The 13354-nt window shown below is 51.1% G+C and overlaps 2 long non-coding RNA genes across 3 annotated transcripts; both read right to left on the bottom strand.

The window, feature by feature from the left end:
- Positions 1-244: 244 nt before the first annotated feature.
- On the bottom strand, positions 245-2777 carry LOC106830949 (uncharacterized). Its single transcript, XR_001398030.3, has 3 exons — positions 2673-2777; positions 1226-1576; positions 245-951 (listed from the first exon to the last, which is right to left on the bottom strand). It is a non-coding gene; the product is annotated as an uncharacterized lncRNA (long non-coding RNA).
- A 1963-nt stretch (positions 2778-4740) lies between these two features.
- LOC139045715 (uncharacterized) lies at positions 4741-10743 on the bottom strand. 2 transcript variants are annotated; one of them, XR_011504706.1, is made up of 3 exons: positions 10524-10743; positions 6690-6899; positions 4741-5877 (listed from the first exon to the last, which is right to left on the bottom strand). It is a non-coding gene; the product is annotated as an uncharacterized lncRNA (long non-coding RNA). The 2 variants fall into 2 exon arrangements; XR_011504707.1 differs by having other exon boundaries at positions 6572-6899; positions 10524-10697.
- Between the last annotated feature and the right edge of the window lie 2611 nt (positions 10744-13354).

Here is a 13354-nt window from a genome sequence, read left to right as displayed (position 1 = left end):
GGAAACCTTCGGGAATGGGAATTCTCTGGCTGGAAAGGTGAATGCAGAATGTATTCTAATGACACCTGAAGGCTGGCAAAAATCTGCAAGCGGAGAAGCACAAGGAGCAGATTCTTGACTCAGGGCTCCCCTTTCAATTCTGCAATGGGGAAGAGCCAGCTGTTGAGGACAGAGAAAGTTTTCAGTGGTCTTAGAGAGCTGAACCCCTGCGGTGAGATGCAAGAAACGCAATTCAGACATCCTTGCGAAGATTCAGAAATAGTTTTACTTACTCATGAGCTCTCATATTTTTAATTAAAGCACAACATCCTGCTGAAAACAAGCCTTTGGAACAACAAAGTCAACAGAATCTTAATTTGGGAATTTGCTAACTGATCTTGATGACTGTGGGCAGGTTACAGCAGCAGTGGACAGGCAGACGACGGGGCGAAGGTCTCCCAGGCGGTTGCCGGTGCTTCCAAAGACGCGTCTTTGCCTGAGGACTCAGGTGGAGAGGGGGGGCCTCAGAGACCAAGGAGGAGCCTTTAAATACGTAGAAGTTGGCCAGACAGGGTAGGCCTGAGCAAATGGCTTTTTCGGCAGCTGAAGCCCTCAGCAGCTGTCAGAACAACTGCCACCAAGCCCTCCTGGTTGCCGGGAGGGCTGCAGCATGAACTGGGGCCTTTCCCCTCAGTCTCTTCGCCATGAGCTGATCTGCTGGGACTGCCTTGTAGACCCTCAGGTTAATGACAGCCCACCTCACTACCTGGTTTTAGCACAGCTGGCAGCAGCTGCCTAGCTACACACTATCTGATCCAAGCCTCTAAATTTCCTGGCTCTTGAGATTCTGCACCTTGTCACCAGCATCACCAGCCACCCAGCCAGAAGCAACAATTAACCGCCACAGGAATGCTTTGAGAAGCCAGTATCCAAGGTGAGGGACTCCATGACGTCCTCCATTAATTCCTGATGCTGAAAGCAGATTTGGAAATTCAGTAGGAGAACTGGTGGCCTGTGTCCCAGGGGGCCACCCAGTTATTGTGAAAGTGTCCCTCACCCCACTTCTTCCTGCTCCTGCTGTCCCACTTCAAACACTCCCCACCATCCACCTTTTAACGTCTTCAGGGCCACTTCACCACCCCCTCCCCGACATGGGCCTCACCACCCGCTTCTCATCCAGGTCCTTTCAGAGTGCAGCCTACATGATTGTCATAGAGAGCTCCCCCCCCCTGCAAGCCCCTGGTACCTTTGGGGGCTTTGAGACCCTAGAAGGAAAGCACCAGGAAACCCCAAAGCATTCTCCCTCCTGAAAACAATGGCTCCCAGGGTCTGTGCCAGACACACTCATAGCACCCGAAATAGACTCATTGTCCTCTTGTGCAATATCCAGGAATTTGGTGAAACATCATTTTTCAGGTTACCGATAATACAAGTTTGGAAACTGAAACAGGAAGGAATGCAGGCTGAAAAAGCTTTTATCCAGCCCACAGCAGTTCTCTCTCCAGATGCAAGATAGGTTTTTTTTTTGTTGCGTTTTGTTTTTTTCCAGCAGTTCTTCAGTGGGGTTAAAATTAGCTGGCAGCATTCTGGTCACATGCTAGACAGCAAAACAAAAGGGAGTTGTTACCCGCCAGCTCCTGAAGCAGCCCCAGCAGACCTTCCTAATCCACGGGCTTCTGGGAAGCCGGCTCCTCAGGTCCTGGTGCAGAGGGGCCGCACCAGCGACGCCCCTCTGTTGTCGTCCTGGTGTAACAGAGCAGAATGTGGGCAGGGTCTAGGCTGTTTGGAATCTTGGGACTTGTCTCCATCTGGGACGGCATTCAAAGGCCCCAAAATGGCTTTTGCAAATCTTCCCATTTGGCTGAAAAAGGAACTTTTTTTTTTTTAAAGCTGGGCACCTGAGCTAACATCTGTTGCCAATCTTTTATTTCAGTTCTTCTCCCCACCCCGCCCCCCACCCTGCCCCCGGTACATAGTTGTGTATTCTAGTTGCAGGTCCTTCTAGTTGTGCTATGTGGGACGCCGCCACAGCGTGGCCTGATGAGCGGTGCCATGTCTGCGCCCAGGATCAAAACCGGTGAAAGCCTGGGCCATGAAGTGGAGCGCGCGAACTTAACCACTCGGCCACAGGGCCGGCGCCAGGAAGAACTTCTGAAGCTAACAAATAAACAAACAGCACAATGACATCAAGAAAGAGAGAAAGAAAGGGTAGTGTCTGAGATGTGAACGTGGGCATTGCCTTCTGGGGGAATGGCCGCTCTTGGCATGGTTAAAATGTAAAACATCCATCCCAGCTATATGATATATATAGATATATATCTATATCTTCAGATAGATTCTTTATCTCTGGACCCTGATGATAGGGGCTCATCGTGATCTGCTTTGTTCTTCCAGCTTAAAACTGTCACCAGGAGCCCCGGATAAAAAATACAGCCTCTGATTCATGCACATAGTCAGGAAACATCCCTTGTGCTCAGTACAGAAACATGTCGGTCAACCTGGGAAAGGAATCACCACCACGAAATATGCTTTTAGCTTGCCAAAGCTTAGCAGCTGCAAGAGCCAAAAACCCAGCTGCCTGGACTGTCTGGGGAAGATGGGGGCCGGGGTAGAGGGTGGGGGAAGAAAGAGAGGCTTTCTAAATCACCTAATTTCTGCCTCCAACTCCTGTTTAATTCCAAGCCAAAACTCACCTCGAAACGTCTCAAGGGCCAACCGCTCCTAAAAAATCGCGTTCAGCGCCACCCCTTCCAGTGCTGTGCCTGCCGGCCAGGTGAAGCAGATGGCTTTTATTGATTAATTTATTTATTTGGAAGGGGCTACTTGAAGTCAGGAAATTCCAGTGAGACAGAGCGCGTCACCCTGGCCAGAATTGCCGTGACAATCATAAGCAGACACCCAGGGAGAGGCGCATTAAAAGCAATCACAGCGAAGTCCCAGGAAGCTGGGGCATTTTCAGTCTCTCCTGTCTGGGCCTCCATGTCAGCCGTGCACTTAGGAAGAAATACTCATTTGGTTCAACATTCTGCTGTATTAAAGGGTTCGTCTGAGCTATGTTGGGCCTGCATTGTCAAAAGGGCTCCACAAATCAAACGTGCCTTGGACTTGGGCCTCCCCTTGAAGCCCTCCTCATACAGACAGACCCAAACAGACATTCCCACTACCTTAGGGCCCAGCACAGAAAGTCCTCTTTAATAAACATACCCCATTTTTCAGTGGAACAGCCTCAAGGTGTCAAAAGTACATAAAGGTCTGAAAGCTGAAACCCTAGATAAACAGTGCGCCGAAATATATTTAGCAGAAAATATTGAAAGCCACAGGAAAAATATGTTCTCTTCCTGGGATGTTAACGAAGGTTTAGGTTCAGGAAACCTCCAGGAAATAGCAAGTTGGGTTGAGAAGGAATGCTGCTCAATGTAAATAAATCGCTAAACCTCTTTGGCCTCCATAGGCCTTGGCTGGAATGGAGTATTTCATTTCTTCCCCATTAACCAGGCCACCCGGAGAGTTGGCATTATAGACCTGAACACGTACCAAATCTGAATGTGCTGTTTTGTTTCTGTACATTGAATCAGACTGTGTTTCAAATGGCAGCTTGTGCAAAACGGGGGGCCGGCCATCCAGACTGGTGCACCTTCACTCTGGGTAAATGACAGACCTGTTTCACCTCGGATCACCCAGTGTCTTGTCTCCCACAGGAACATCCCCTCTGTGGTTGTTACTCAGGGTGATGTCATGCTCACTCGAAAGCCCACGGTTCTGAGGGACTCGGTTGCCTCTGCTGCAAGAAGACGCCTTTAGAAAGACCCAGATTTCCTGCAGGCTCAGGGTAGGGAGAGAGAGAACAAGAAAGGGCAGGCAACCACTCTCCCTAAGATGGAGCCTGCATGACGTAAGTGGCTGGCTAAAATATCTGGCATCCTTGCAGTTTTAAGTTGCCAGCTAAATATTATTAAAAAGATAAAATTCATGCAAACTGTGCAGAATGTAGGGCTGCTGTGTTTACATCCGGGTTTTGATGACTCAAAGGCTTACACTTGGGCTTGCTGAAAAGCTCTATTAAAACATAGCTTTGTGGAAGCCCCCAGGGAGCAGGAAGCAGGGCTGGGGTGGGGGGGGACTGTGATTGTTGCGGGGGTGGGGTATGGTGACCCGCCCAAGGACGATGCTCAGGCCTGTGGCCCTGGCTGGCGCTAGGGCCCGCGAAGTGCTAGGAGGTTAACCTCCTCTGTGCTGCGGAACCAGAGCAGGGAGGGTTAACCTTTTTCCAGAACATTTATTTCACCATCTCACTGACGAGAGGGAGGAGGGGCGGGAGGGAGAGCGAGAGCCTGCCGCGCTGAGAGGCTGCGGATCACAAGGCCATTCTGATAGCCTCCTGTCCCCATGGCAACTGCCACGGCATTTATCAGTTCCTTCTGCGCACAGGCACAGCAAATCTGCATTGCACATGGCAGGCTTCCAGCATTTCAAATGAAAGAGCACTTTGAACGGCTGCCAAGTTTGGAAGGAGCAGAACTGTCAGGGCTGCTTAAAGCTGGCAGTTTATACTGGGGAGGCTTTCGCTTCCCAGAATCCTCTGGGCCTGGCGAGCTGCCAAGTACTTAGCGGAAGCTAAAAAGTAACTCGCTCCCCTCCCCGCCCCTCCTCCTCACCCTGCTCACGCTCCCCCTGCATGCCATTCACCGCAGCGCTCTCAAAATTTTCCACATGTCCTGTGTCACCAGTGCAGACTGTACAATGAAAACCAGAACGCCGGCTGCCCACGACCGGGTTTTTATTAATAATGGGGGGTGGGGGGGAAGGTCGGGATCAGACACTGACAGCCTGGTCTCCGCTCTACCTGCCATAACCACCGGGTGTGAACCGGGGTGTGTGTGTGTGTGTGTGCGTGCGCGCGCGCGCACCCGCGCGCGCCTTTCGGCCTTAAAAATACATTAATAAAAATAAAAGCAGCTTCAGAACTGTAAACACCCTGAGTCCCGGGGGCGAGTGGGGGGTGGTTTCTTTGGTGCTTTGGGGCTTTATTTGGGGTGGGGAACGGAGGTCACGCAGACAGCGTTGTTCAGATCCAGCCTTTCCAAGAGCCCTGGGGAAGAGGGTTGTTAGTGCGAATCGAGCCTGTTTCTGGAGCTTTCCTTGAATCTCTCGGGTGTCATGGTGAAAACTCTGAGGCCACGGATGGGGAGGGAGTTCAGAGATGGTTTTCAATGGAAAGTTTGCCCGGTAACTTCTGACCGACACACACAGCCCAGAGCACAAGGGCTTCTGCTAGCAGAAAGTGGAAATTGGCATAGTGTTCACTGTGCTGAATTTTTTTTTAAAAAAATTATAATCTACACTGAGATCAAGGGCTTGGGCTTTATTTTCCAGCACAAATAAAACGAAAATTGTCTGCCGCTTAGGCGGTTGGATAGAGTTCAGGAAAACTATGTCTGGCATTAATTCCAAAGTGGAGGTTTTGGTTCAAGTGAGGCCCATTAATTTCAGTAAACTGTTTTCACTAGTCCAGACCCTGCTGTGCAAGGACTATTTATTACCTTTTGCTAACCTGATGTCTGCAGAGTTGTAAAGCAAAGGGGAAAAAAAGCCAGGGTGGAGATATCTATATCTTGGATCAAATGGGTTTTGCACCTTCCCTTTGGGGACCATGTTTTATGGGGCGTTTTCTATCCTTGGTTTTTCTTTATCAGCCCCAGTTTTTTAAAAAATCCATCTTGCAATAAATTAGAGGAAAAAATCCTGATGGAGAGGAATCTGGCGAGAGGATACACCTATCTCTGGCCTCTTTTAGGAGGGCACCTCCCAGCCGGAGGGATCTTCTGTGTGCCGCGTCCCTGGCTGCCAGGCTGCAGGTACGGTGCAAAGCCGTGACATGATTCACCCTGACGATCGGGTCTAAAATACACCAAGACAGTCAATTTTGGCATTTGTTCTCCCTTAGGAATTTTACTAGCTGCCTTAGAAAAGCACATAAATTGCTTCCCCCTCCCTCTCTTTTTTCCATGCCTCCTCTCCACAGCCCCCCCCCCAAGTCCATCTTGATGTCATTTCAAAAAGAAGGATGAAAGGGGGGGATTTGTCAGGGAGGCAGGTTTGTGAATGTGTCTTTCCAGCCCCTAACACACACACACAGACCAGCTGAGAATGTTAATCAGAATTAAAAGGCAGTCAGTACTGTGAAAGCATCAAACATGAAGACAGCGAAGGAGGGGGCAATGGGGGGCTAGGGGGAGAGGGAGTGGCAGTGAAATATAGCTCAGTCCTCCACGCTGACTTACGAAAAGAAAGGAGGGGAAAGGTAGCACCAACTTGATCAGCTTGTGTCAAATGTCAAAATTATTGGTCTTCCCTTTTAACTCGCCCCCCTCCGCCCCGCCCCAACACAGTCAAGTTTTCTGCTTTCCCAAGTGTGATTAATCTCTGGCAGAGGCCAGAAACAGGAGTAGGTTTCTTGGCTGCCCGTTCTAATAAACAATCTGTTCTTGAGTAGGTGAAGGGGATGTAAGGGGTGGGGGGTAATCTGTGGGTGTGGAGGGGGATAGGGGGAGGAGGGGGAGAGGAGGGGGCGCCCGAGGCCAGCCCCGCTAACCTGGCAGAGGCCTGCCCTCCCGGAAAATGCAAGTGCCCTTCCTTGGGAGCGCGTGGTTTTGGGGTGGGTCAGGTTTCCTGCCCTTAAGAATGTGCGCAGACAGTGGATCCATTCTTACTGCGAGTTCACAACGTCCAGGAAACGTCGGCGGGCCACCGAGGGCTCCAGGAGGGGGAGGTGCGGGGAGAGGAGCCGAGGCTTCGGACTCGTTTGGAACGCTCTGGTAGTTGCAGACCACGGGGTCGTGTGCACACACTGCTGGTCCGGGAAACCGAGGCAGCCGCGTCGAAGGGTGGGTGGGGCAGTGGTGGTAGGAAGTATCCTAAAGCTGAAGAGAGAGAGCCAGAAGAGGTTCAAAACAAAAGGAGGGACTATTTCGCGGCGTCGGAGGCCGCTGGTATCCAAACTGTAGGCAAGAGAGCTGGATGTGGCCTTTGCAGTGGGTTTATTGTGTGGGCAACCAGGCAGAAAGCGGCAATATGAAAAAGTGGGGAGGAGAGAGCACGGCTGGAGAGAGCTCCATGCCGAGAAGGCTGCGGGGGGCTGGGAAATGTCACCAAGGAGAGTGCAGTGGCATCGAGTAAAAGATGAATAATCGGCTACCTTTTGGAAAAGGAATGTAAAGATACTAATAAAGGCGAGAACCCCGCTTTTTCTCAGCCTGAAAAGCAAACCCGTTTCTCACCTCCTGCCTCTCCTCCCCACCCCAACACACGCACACACACTCCTCTTGTCTACCCTGCATCCAAGAAGCCTTGGCCTAGCTCGCTTGCCTTTGGATTTAATTACATGAAAATGCAGAACAAAACCCTGTAATTACACCCTAAGTCCCTGCCACTCAGGCCCAGCACACTTCCTGCCTAATTTTGTTTTTTAAAGAAGAGGTCATTGCCTCTTTTCTTTCCAAATTGACCAAAACACAAAACTAAAAGCCCTAATAAATCCAACTGCTGCAAGCTTTTGCATCACCAGGAACTGGGGGTGGGAAATCCTGGGCGGGCTAGGACAGATGAGAAGATAGCCTCACCTTGCTATTGTCTCGCTCTAGCTCCTAGATCCGTGGGCAGTTACTGCCTGTTTGTCCATCAGCCCAGATCAGAGATGCTAGGCTGGCCACCCAAGGAGAAACCCCCTAAGGGTGGGATGAGGAGTGTGGACAGGCCTCACTTTCCAGCTATTTCACCTAGAAGAGCTTAGCGCTGCGAAAAGAGATTTGTGACAATGGCTTGCCTTTCTACAGCCCTGGACATTAACATACAGAATTTCACAGTGAGCCCCTGAAGTAGAACAGGTTTTAATATCAACACTTGACAGGTGAGGAAACTGAGGCCCAGAGAGAATAAATAGAATGCTCTAAGTCAGTCAGGTGGCTGGTGGGAGTGTTATACAAGCACCGTGTCTAATGACTTTAGGGCGATTGAATCAGGAAAGTAGGACACCTAGGAGGAAATGGAAGCTTCTAGATTCTGGGCTGGAGCCCATCTGGCTTGGTTTATCATTAGATCCCCAGGACTAAGACAGAAAGTGCTCTCTAAATAAATAGTGGAATAACTGAATGAATAGCAAATGGAAGGGCACAAGTTAAGGAGCCAGGGAATGGAAACCCACCAGGCCATCTGGCAGCCAAGTTCCAGCTTTGAAACAAAATGTAAGAGATGAGAATAGTTTCACACCCACTAGGGACATATCAGGCTTAGATCCTCTGGGTCTGGCCAGAGAAGGAAGTTCAGGTTAAAGCATGGCGGCCCTCTAGATGGGTCAGGGTTGGGGGGCCACCTTGTTCACTCACTTGCTAGCTCCAGTGATGCTAGGCCAGGTCTGGTTGTCAGGGATTTAGGCCTCCCCTAGGCTGGAAGGCCTTTGAGGGCAGCAGCCTGCTGTAGTCATCAAGTGGCCTCCCGCCCAGGGAGAGGATGGTAGATGTTGGGTACCCTCTCCACTTTCCTCCTTTCCCTTGTCTTTCAACCTGGGGTCCTCCTTGGGTATGGACATTGAAATGCAGCTATCCTTAGTAAGCGTGACTCAGTAAGTTCCTAAAATCTTCAGTGTGTGCTAGAGCTTCAGGTTTCCCCCCACCACCTCTGCCTAGGACCAGGGAATGGAAAACCTAGGATGAGAGAGAAAGGTCTCAGGGGACCATGGCTACATAGCTTTGCTCCAAGCTGAATGGTGATTGATTTTACCTCCAAAATAACTGGTACTAATTTATGCCTCATCTTGCATCTATTGGGACAGTAGTGACATTCTTAATATGCAAAATCCTGTGGGGAGAGGCATTTTACTTTCTTGCAGTTTATTAGAGGCATCTGGGACCACCCCACCCCACCCCACCGCCCAGGAAAAGGCTAGCAACCCATGGCGTTGAAGAAGGAATGCTGGGTTTAGAGCCAGAGAACCTGGTTTCCAGTGATTCTGGACCAGCTCTGGACTGGCTTTCCTCACCTGTACGGGAGGGTAATGAAAGTAACACCTACCTCACAGGGATCGTGTGGGGCTTGGTGAGATAATGTCTGGGAATGCACTTCGGAGCCCTAGACAAATGTTGGTCATTCTATTTTTCATAGTCTTACATTTTATTTAGTACGTTATAATACGGTATCTTCCACACAGACCAATGAGACAGGCAAGGGAGGCAGTACAGTTATTCCCATTTTACAGACTAACAAACCAAGTTCAAGTGATTTGCTCAAGGTCACACAGCTATTGAGGGCCAGCCAAGTCCAAGTTGAACAACATAATGTAAATAGGTATTCAATACGAGGCGCCCTCCCCTCCCCCCTCTCGCCTGCGTTTCGGCTTGAACCGTCCAGCTCAGGCAAGTCAAAATATTTGGAGATCCTGGCCCATCCACCCCAACCGGGGACAGTAGTGATGGCTGCCAGTTTGTACCAGACTTGACCGGGGGACCGCGAGGCCGCAGGGAGGGCTTCCCGCTCTGAGGCCCCGCCTTCCGGCGGCCCCGGCAGGAAAGCGCCGGCGGCGACGGGTCTCCGAAGCCCCGCTGTGGAAATCCCCAGTTCTGGTGCGGGCCGGTGGGAACCCGCTGGCGCTCTCGCTCCCGGCTGAGACCCAGGCGCACGCGGGGTAGGCTGGGAGGGTCCGGGGGTATGCGCACCTGTGGCCTTGATGGCCCCCCCGCCAGGCTCTCCACCCTCTCTCGCCCTCCAAGCCCTCCTTCCCCGCTGCCCCCCTTATTGGGGTGTGGGTGTTTGTTTGAACCCGACCGGGTCAGTGAATAGCACCCTTGTCTGGCGCTTCTTTTTTTCTCTAGGCCTGGCCCCCGGGAGGCTCATTCCAGGGTTCCTTTCTTTTGGGACCTTAAAAAACACTCCAGCTTTTGCTGAGGACAGCGCTAGGCTCCCCGGTGCCCTGGCACGCTGGTAAGGAGAGGAAGCGGGGAGGAGGCAGGAACCAGACGCGACTCCCCCCGCCTTTCTTCCCTTCCCTGCTCCCCGCCCCTTCAGGAAGAAAGCAGTCAGAGATCTGATCTCTGCTGCGGCCGCTGTGCCAGCACCAACCACTAGGTCCTCCTTTTCCTCCCACCCAATTTTGCACGGAGCGCCCGGCTGCCCGCGCGCCCCAGGCTGGGCAGGTCCTAGCGGGCGGCGCAGGCTCCCCTCCCCGGGGGTTCTTAGCGAATCACGTTGTTCCTGGGATTTCACGCTCGAGTGGCTCTTGCGTAACCCTACGCCCTGGCCTAAATTAATACTTTTTTTAAAAAAATACCAGAATTAATCCTTTAGGAAAAGGCAAGCACTTCCGCCTCGGAACCGGCCCAAGAGTAATGCGTAAATCACCGCGCTGACTCGATTCCCCTACCCCCACAGCCCCGGGGGGTTCCTGGCGCGGGGATGGGGGCCCTTGGAGAGGCCAGAGGACGACCCAACCCAGACGTTTGTTTTCATCTTCTCTGAGGCGGCTCTAGCGGGCCGAAAAACCGGGTCTTGCTTACCGCGGGGCTGAGTGTTACCAAAAAAGGCCTTTCTCTTGCCGGAGCGCTTGGCCGCGCGCTTCAGCGGGGTGACGCGAGGTTCAGCCGGGGCCTCCTTGAAGGCTGAGCCAGCTGGCTGCAGGGATGCCAGGCCGAAGAGTCCCCCGCCCTACCCATCTCTGCCATAAACCAGCCGGGAGTGGGGGCGGGGGAAGACAGAAGGGAGACTGCAGGGAGCTTCGAAGTGCATGGGCCCGCTGCGAGCTGCTCACCGCTCATGTTGGGCTGTGGCCTCCAGGAAAAGCCAATTGGAGAGCTGACCTTTTGCTCCAGTTTAGAGCGGGGTTCTCTGAGGATGGCAGCTCAGATGGCAAGCTGGGGGGAAGACAGCCACCGTCGGAAGGAACTTTGGGCAGACCGCAGGCGTCTCCCCTTACTCCTGGTTGAGCCTGGCTCTGCTACTCTCCCAGACCCCACCGCCCGCTCCTTGCCTCTCACCACCTGGTTTTAGGGTGAGCCTCCTCCCCACCCCCCGCCCTCCTGCCCCCGTTCCTTTCCACTGTGGACACAGTATTGTAACATGGGATTCTCCTTCAGGGGAAAATCCATCTCCAAAACATTGGTGTTCTTGCCTCTCACAATCCCTGACACATCCCCAAACAGGGCCATCTCAGAGAAGCAGTTAAGACAAAATTTATCACCATAAATGATGGCGATTCTTTGAGGGGGGAAGGGTATCAAGAGAGCTATGCTTTTTAAAGGATTATGAGACTGTAATGGAAGTTTGTTTAAATGCATGTTTATTTCTAACTCAGTGTGTCTGAAGACAGCCGGCATGTATGTGTGTATATATATCTCCTTTAGTAACAGCGAAGACAGAGACAGACAAGAAGATGGGGACATATGTGTGCGCATACCAAACATAACACTCTGACAACGAACCCAACTTGCTTTCTCTAGCAGCCTGGCTAGAGGGTTGGGGCTAAGTTGCTATTCCTCAGTATTTTCGGTTTAATAAAGGGACGGGCTGAATAAATAGTCATATAAAGAAACGGGTTCACCAGCCAAGCCCAAGCTAACGAGCCCCGAGCCCTGGGTTGGTGGGGATGTCGCTCCACTTCCCAACCCTATGTTTTGACTCACTCCAGGGTAGCTGTGGTGTGGGGAGGGCTGAAGTCTGGAAGGGTGAGGCAATGCTCCGGGAGCAGCTCTCTACAGAGGAATCACTGCCGGGAGCCAGCCCGCCAGGAAAGGTTTATTATTGTTGGGGAGGACACAGGGAGCTCACTGTTTTGCAAAAACAGAAATCTGGCTGCTTTGAGATGAAAGAGGGCTCCCTAGGGCTCTTCCTTTCCCCTTTCTCCCTATCCTTAAAAACTCCCCTTCCTTTGCACCTAGGGCCCCAGAATGAGTGTGGGGGTGGGGAGTGCTGGATGGGGGAACAAGCTCTGAAGGTCAAGTGTCAAAATAAAAATAACTACTTCTGGTTGCTTCAACTGAACTTTATTACAATTAGTAGTACAAGTAGTGAGAAGAATAATGATCGTTATATTTTATGCCATTTACAAAGTACTTTCACAGGGTAACTAGCAATAGTACCAACGCCAAAGTCAATGCTAATAATAACCAGTACTTACTGAGGGCTTCCTGTGAGCCCGACACTGTGCTCTCCATACTGTATGGTGTATTGATGTTCCAGTCTGTGGCCGTGGCAGATCCACAACTTCTGTGTACACAAGAACTCAGTGGCACAATCTGTTTGGAAGGGGAGGATGGGAGTTGGTTATGAAGGTGCATTTGCATAGCACTTTACATGAGATTGTATGTCACAAAGAATGGGGGGGCTGATGGAAACTGGGAACACCCCAAACCACTTCTGAGAACCTAAGCTTGTCAAAGCCACCTCTCAGATCAGATTTACTGAATTCAGCTCACAGCTCCATCTCTAATGGCCACGTGACCTTGGGCAAGTTTTAACTTCTTTACTCTTTTCTAGTCTGTAAAACAGAGTTAATAACAGAATCTACTTTGTAGATAATATGGCGAGTTTAATAATGATGCAAGGAATCCACTTTGAGGTGTCTGGCCCACAGCGAGTCACCTCCTACTATGAGAAGAAACAAAATGAAATCTCAAACAGTGGTAATAAGTTGGGAGCTATGATCCCATTTTACAGATGGAAAATAGAGGTGATGCGAGGATAAGGAACTAGCTCAAGGTCACAAAGCCAGTAAGTGATGAAAAGGACATTCCAACCAGGTTTGCCAGACTCCAGAACCTGAATCCCTTTAGGCATATTGCCCCTCCTCTCGCCTTGCCCAGGATTATCTCAATTTTCATGGGAAAAAAAGCAAGAGCCAATACTTAAAAGAATCCCTTGAAATGCCCCAACTAGAGCTATGACCAACATCTCTCTTCTGCAATAAGCAATAATGATGAGCAGTGATCTCGTAAGGTTAAAGAAATCATGACTTTGCTCCGGGGCACTATGGAATGAAATCCCAGCACGTGAGAAAGAACTTTGAAAACTGCGGCTGTGCTTGGCAAGGAGACATCAATCTTACTAAATGCCGCCCCCACCTTGTTTTATCAAACCCGGAAAAATCACTCACCTGTTTGGCCTCTCCAGCACTACCCCCTCCCCTCCCCCAAGTGCAGCTGTGTGCAGCGAGAAGACTGTTTTCCTTAAAGGCCTCCGGGTGCTCGTAGCTTCTTTAGACATTCAGCCAAAATTTTTAAAGTGCGGCTGGGGGGCGGGGGGTGGCTCACCCTGAATGGATTTAGCTGCGTCGTGGAAGCTCAGGTTCCTAGACCAGGGCACAAAAACAAATCGAAAAGGCAGTTTCCGAAAG

Source organism: Equus asinus, chromosome 7 (assembly GCF_041296235.1).
Source record: "Equus asinus isolate D_3611 breed Donkey chromosome 7, EquAss-T2T_v2, whole genome shotgun sequence".
In the NCBI taxonomy this organism is placed as follows: Eukaryota; Metazoa; Chordata; class Mammalia; order Perissodactyla; family Equidae; genus Equus; species Equus asinus.
This window is presented reverse-complemented; position numbering and strand designations above follow the sequence as displayed.